The sequence below is a fragment of the Ascaphus truei genome, chromosome 4 (genome assembly GCF_040206685.1).
Source record: "Ascaphus truei isolate aAscTru1 chromosome 4, aAscTru1.hap1, whole genome shotgun sequence".
Classification (NCBI taxonomy): Eukaryota; Metazoa; Chordata; class Amphibia; order Anura; family Ascaphidae; genus Ascaphus; species Ascaphus truei.
Window position 1 is genome coordinate 214840418 of NC_134486.1, and position 7181 is coordinate 214847598.

General features: G+C 47.2%; 1 pseudogene; it reads left to right on the plus strand.

Annotated features, from left to right (window-relative positions):
- The first annotated feature begins 4979 nt into the window (after positions 1-4979).
- On the plus strand, positions 4980-7181 carry LOC142492353 (threonine--tRNA ligase 2, cytoplasmic-like; annotated as a pseudogene).

Sequence of the window (7181 nt, forward strand, 5' to 3'; positions counted from 1 at the left end):
AATACAAGAAAAAATACCAGGAAAAAAATGATGGAAGAAGTGCAGCGTTATTTTAATGTTACCACTCTTCTTATGAGATACACTAACAGCAGTACTGTACTACTGTCTAGCAGATACAGTATTTACTGTAGCGACTCCATGAGGAAATGCACTGTGCTGCATCTTACTGTACAGTACTGAAATAAAAATGCTTTTAGTGCTTAAATAAACTTACACTACAGTATCTACACTATACTATAAAAATCTAGAAAATAAACATTGTTTTTACTTGTTACAGTATATACAGTACACTACCAGCAGAACTGTACTACAGTCATGACTCGCATATGCGTTTCAACAAGTTCCAATTAGACATACACTCATGCACAGAAATGTGCTGACCCATATACGTTTCAATCAGATTCCAATTAGACATACACGCATGGGCAGAAATGTGCTGACACGCATATGCGGTTCAATCAGATTCCAATTAGACATACACGCATGCGCAGAAATGTTATGACACACATATGCGTTTCAACAAGTTCCAATTAGACATACACGCATGCGCGGAAAAAATATTTAACATTTTACATTAGGAAGAAGAAGCGAAAGCGACGTTGGATTTTAGTATTATTCCTTTTCCTTTATTATCCTGTACAAATCCAACATTTAATTCGTTAAAAAATACTTTTTGTTCTGTGCGCTCATATTTTAATACTTCTACAGTTAGAGGATTTGTGCATAGCTAAGTAGCCTCAGAAAGGACTTCTTTCCCATGTACACTATACAGTATGGACTCGTAAATTTAATCTTCAAATTACAATTACACATACTGTATTGTACTGTACGGCAATAAAAGACAGGTTGAATTGCAATTAGATATTTAAGACTACATCTCGCGATCGCCCACTTGAGTTTCTCGACGGTATTGCAGACAACGCTAAAATGCAATTTTCTGCACTCGATAAAAACACTAGTAAACACGCGTCTTAATGCATTAAAGTTTGAGGAAATCACGCAGCACGATCTGGGTATGCCCAGGAATACAACCCGTGAAATGTTCGAATAACAGCCGCTGCATCTGTAAGAGTATGTTAAAGCGGTCCTGTTTAGGCGGTACTGGGTTAATCCTAAAACCTATCAGGAGCGGTCCAGTACTGAGGACAAGACAGCCCGAGACACCCACACGGATTTCATGGCCCGGATAATCCATCGGGGTACCCGGTGGGTAGAGGGGTGCAACGCCTATACCCACAAGGAATTGCTGACCACATCTTTTGGGAGAATATCTATCAGAGGTGTCTGCCAGAAGTCGGGAATGGGTCATTGACCACAAGCTGTCAAACTGCGAGGAGGCAGGCACCTTGGCAGATGAGTTTGTGAACACCCGACCCCAGCATAGGAAGTGGGTGGCGCTGCCTTCGGTGACCCCTGCCAGTCGGGCAGGTAAGCCAGCAGAGGCTCCCCCTACATCCCCGACCTGGAATGTAGTCTTCCACCGGGGGTAGTGCAGCCAAGCCCGCAGGATTTACCCATGAAGCGCGGTGCTATCAATGCAACTGGACCAGACATATAAAGCCAGATTGCCCCAACCTGCCTCGGACCAGCAACCCCAATCCGGGGCCATGCACTCCAGCGGAGAGACCAGTCGCCTCCATGGGACTGGCACAACCAAGGAGCAGTGAGCAGCCATCCACCAGATCCAGCTACAGACCTAGGCGGCAGTCCCTACATCATCTACAGGCAGCATTGCAGCGCAGACGGACAGGCATCAAGTTACAGCTATCGGGCTGCAAGTGAACGACATCCGGAGGAAGCCTTTGCTTCCACTGACCATCGGAGATCACCAGGCAGCAGGCCTGATCAACTCTGGTGCCACCGCCTCTGGTGCAAACTGATATGGTCAGCCAAGAGGATCTGCTCCCTGGCCCAGGGATGCAGATCACCATACCAGACGGGGGACCTAGGTCAATCCAGGTCACCCGGGTGTTTCTCAACTGGGGTGCCGTCGAGGAGTGAGGGATGTGGGTGTCCTTCCAGGGTTAGATATGTAGGTGTTACTCTGTAACGCCCTGGGACACTCGTATGCTCTTTTGCGGAGGAAGATTTCCCTGTGGCTGCGGTCACGAGGAGTCAAAGTCGGGCACTTGCCCAGATGGGGAAGCCTATGGCACCCTTGCCCACTGAGGAGATCACCGTCCCCCTGCATTTTGGACCACCGATTCCTGAGGTCCCAGAGGAGACCGGGCAGGTAAGCCAGACCGAGTCTGTACTGTGCCCTGACCTCCTTTCCAACGTACCCGTTTCCCATTCCCCTGACTTAATGACTGTGGATTAGTGGCTTTAGCTGATGGCACAGTTCAGAGAAGCAGTATGGTCTGACCCCGACTTAGCGACTTAGAGGGCATGAGACTTTGGGTGTCCGAGCCTGTCTCAGAGTGGGTCAGCTCAGTATCATGGGCACCATAGGCTCCTGTACAGAGAGCATGCCCCTGATGTTTCAGACAGGGTATGGCCCGGTAGGAGACAGTTAGTGGTACCCAGGGAGTATAGGCAGTTGTTGCAGGTAGCCCACTCCATCCCGCTAGTGGGGCATCAGGGGGTCTGCCACACTAGATCCCAGCTATTGCAGCATTTCTACTGGGTGGGGGCATCGCAGGCAGTAGTGGATTTCTGTCACTCCTGTGATGCCTGCCAGCGGGGAAGGCAAGTCGGGTGACCGCGTGAAGGTCCCCCTGAACCCACTACCAGTGATCAATGAACCTTTCCAGAGGGTAGCAGTCGACATAGTGGGACCCCTTATGATTCCTAGCTGGACGAGGAAGTGCTACATCGTCACAGTGGTTGATTATGTAATCAGGTACCCTGAGGCTGTGGCACTGTCCTCGATCAAAGCATAAAAGGTAGTAGAAGCTCTGATAGGGATTTGTTCTAGAGTAGGGTTCCCTAGCGAGATTCTGACCGATCAGGGGACACAATTCGTGTTTGAATTGCTCCACTGTCTCTGGGAGGGGTTCAGAGTGACAACCCTCTGTACTACCCCTTGCCCCCCCCAGACAAACTGACTGTGTGAGCAGTCCAATGGTACCCTGAAGCAGATGCTGCAAGCATATGTAGAAGATGAACAGTGAGACTGGGAGACTCATTTACAGCATCTGTAGCCCACCGATGGGGGACCCGGCAAGCCAAGCTCTGCTCAACATCCTAGGGGAAGCTAGGCAGGTGGCACAGTAGAGCAGGGTGCAGGCACGAGCTATGTTAGAACAGAACAAGGTCCTTGTGATGAGGAAAGGGTTAATCAGGCCTAAAATAAAGGTTATACCCGGCTGATTAATCCTACCTTGCGTTGGGAATGAAGGGGTTAACAGTCTCTGCTCAACACCACTGTACTTGCCTTGTCCCAGCCTTTTTAATACCCATTTGCAGGCTATTCCTGGCCTGCTGTGATGAACATAAATGCATTGCTTGCTATATTCTGTGGAGATACAAGATGACGTAATGAGCACCACAGTAAGCACTGATTGAAGAAGTGTGGCTGCGGTTAGCAGTCTGTGTAAAGGATGGGTATCCATTTTTTCTATCGGTTTGACCTGTAACCACAAGTCAATTGAATAAGTGGCTTGTGGTTAAATCTGAAGAGGCTTTACCGGTAGAATGTATCCATGCCTTAACTTGAAAGCCGGAGAGTCAATTGGTGTGGGAACTGTGTCAATTGACATGAGAATTTGGTGAACTTTGTTCCCAGAAGCCGGCATTTCAATTAAGGGGGCTAACTAGAGAACGGAGGCACCCAGGACCCTGATTTTTGGTGTGCAAGTGTCAATAAATAAAACACGAAAATACATAAAAAAGTACAGTGATGGTACACCCAGAACATGAAGTTTGAATAAAGTGTGATAAAATGTGATTTTAAAATGTACAGGCAGGAACTGTTTTTTCTATAAGCCCGGGAAAAATCCTTTGGCATGTAAATGTGTTAGGGGTGAATGAGCTGAGGGTATTCCCTCCCTGGCACTTCAAGGGGATACCGCTGTAGCGGCGACCCTCAGTCTATAAAAGTGTCAGGGATGAAAGACCCTAGAGCACTATAATGTATACATGGCCGGACTCCTGAGAAGTGGCAGATCCCGGACCATTGAAACCTTTGGGTCAAACCTCAGACTAAGAGGCGCCAGCAAGAGGGTGTAGCCCACATATGCTAAGTTGCCGGGGTGTCAAGCCGACACATGCGCTTTGCAAACCGGAAAACCTTTTTGCCCGGTTTTGCAAACTGCGGGCAATGCAGCTATTGGTGGGTTAAAAGTTCTCACAACGGGGATTGGGTGCACATGTTAAATGTACCCAGGAATCGCCTATAACTGTGCCTACCAATCTGTCCCCGGTGTGATTCCTATCATCCATGATGCGACTACGCTTTACTCAAGACTTTGTTCAAGCACAGCGGCAGCCGTTCCGGAAGGCAAGGGGTTAATAACAACGCAACTAAGGATTTGCCCCAAACTTTGGAATTAGTTAGCCCTGGTGACTCCCGAACGAATTCTAACAAATATCTACGAAATTCTTTGAGGTGGCTGAGTTATTAGATCGGCAAGTTGCGATCTGGCCACGGGACCTTTAAACCAAGACTGCATTTCTTGCGCTTGCATGCTAAGGACAATCTATTTCTTTCCGTTATCCCAGTAAATGTTGTTTTAAGTGTATTCTGCAGATGTCGTGTGTTTGTCAACCCAGGAAATAAATCACAATTTATTTTGCTCCTTGTTGTGTTCAATCGAGTACCCAAAAATATAAATGTGTTGAAAAGTTGTGTCCACCGTGACAGTCCTGTTCACAGACAACCCGGGCAGGACCCATATTACTGATCACCCAGTCCACACCGGGGATCAGAGACCTCTGCATAAGAATGCCTATCAAGGGGGGGGGCTGCACAGCCAGGAGAGGCCTGAGGAAAGCGGGGGGCTGCACCGCCAGGAGAGGGGGGGGGCTGCACAGTCGGGAGAGGCCACAGGCGCCGACCCTAAATACATTTGGGGACAAGGAGAAGAATTGTTTTGGTGAAAAGCAATCTGAAACCCAGAACAAGAAAAAAATGGAGAAAAAAGCAGGAAGCGAAGTTGCTGGATTAAAGCGAGAGGCGCTTTGTGTCCCAGCCTTTATGAAGGACAGGCTACAGCTTTATGAAACCTTGAAAAGGGAACACAAGACTTTGCTCGCAGATCGAGCTGCAAACCAAAGCAAACCTATAAAGATCACATCGGCCGATGGAAATGTGATTGGAGAGGAGTCTTGGAGGACAACACCATATCAAGTGGCTGCTGGCATCAGTCATTGCCTGGCTGATAATACTATTATAGCAAAGGTGAACCAGGAGTTGTGGGACATGGATCGTCGATTGGAAGAAGATTCATACTTGGAACTGCTTAGGTTTGATAATGAAGAAGCTCAAGCAGTTTACTGGCACTCGAGTGCTCACATCCTCGGAGAGACGATGGAGAATTACTACGGATGCTGCATATGCTATGGTCCGACCATCGAAAATGGATTTTATTATGATATGTTTTTAGACGGCAGAGAAGTGTCCAGTAATGAGTTCCCTGTTCTGGAGACCATGTGCAAGGCCATCATAAAGGAGAAGCAACCGTTCGAAAGGCTGGAAGTCAGCAAAGCGCTACTGTTAGACATGTTCAAGTACAAAAAATTCAAATGCCGAATCTTGAATGAGAAGGTCGATACACCAACCACAACTGTTTACAGATGCGGCCCACTGATTGATCTGTGTAGAGGTCCACACGTAAGACACATTGGGAAGATTAAGACCTTGAAAATATACAAGATTTCTTCCACATATTGGGAGGGGAAGTCCGACATGGAGACACTGCAGAGAATCTACGGGATATCTTTCCCTGATACCAAACTGATGAAGGAGTGGGAACCGTTTCAGGAATAAGCTAGGAACCGGGACCATAGGAAGATTGGAAGGGAACAGGAGCTTTTGTTTTTCCATGATTTGAGTCCTGAGCTGTTTCTTCCTCCCTCGAGGTGCCTATATTTATAACACGCTTATTGATTTCATAAGGGAGGAATACCAGAGACGGGATTTTACAGAGGTTGCCACTCCTAATATCTACAACAGCAAACTGTGGGAAGCGTCCGAACACTGGCAACATTACAGAGAGAACATGTTCTCCTTCGAGGTTGAGAAAGAAACATTTGCTCTTAAACCTATGAACTGTCTGGGACATTGTCTGATGTTTGGTCATCGTCCTCGGTCCTGGAGAGAATTGCCCTTACGATATGCAGATTTGGATGTCCTTCATTGTAACGAGCTGTCGGGGACTTTAAGTGGCTTGACCAGAGTAAAGCACTTTCAACAGGATGATGCCCATATTTTTTGCACTATGGAGCAGATCGCACAGGAGATGAAGGGATGTCTCCAGTTCTTGTAGTTGGTATATGCCGTGTTTGGCTTCACTTTCCAACTCTACCTTTCAACCAGACCTGAGAATTACCTCGGAGAAATAGAAATTTGGGACCAATCTGAAAAACAACTGGAAAGCAGTTTAAATGAATTTGGAGAACCGTGGAAGCTAAACCCAGGAGATGGAGCTTTTTATGGTCCAAAGGTTGATATAAAAATCCGAGATGCTATAGGCAGGTACCATGAATGTGCCACAATACAGCTTGATTTCCAGCTACCGATTTGGTTTAACATGACATATGTGAGCAAGGATGGCGATGATAAGAAAAGACTAGTTATCATTCATCGGCTGATCCTGGGCTCTGAGGAGAGGATGATAGCAATTCTCTGTGAAAACTACGGACGAAAGTGGCCATTCTGGCTTTCACCTCGTCAGGTCATGATCGTCCCCATAGGACCAAGCTGTGAGGACTTCTACGAGGCCGGGTTTATGGACGAGGTGGACTTGGATCACAGCTGCACATTGAACAAGAAGATCCGAAATGCACAGCTGGCTCAATGCAATTTTATTTTGGTGGTAGGAGAGAAAGAAAAGGCAAACAACGCAGTCAATGTGCGGACAAGAGATAACAAGGTGCACTGAGAGGTTTCTGTGGCCTCTGCTATAGTCAAACTACTACGCCTTAAGAAGTCGCATTGTAAGAATGCGGAAGAGGAGTTCTTCAGAAGAAGTGTGCGCATGCGCACGAAACACGTAGGGCAAAGTTCAAAGTTGATTTGA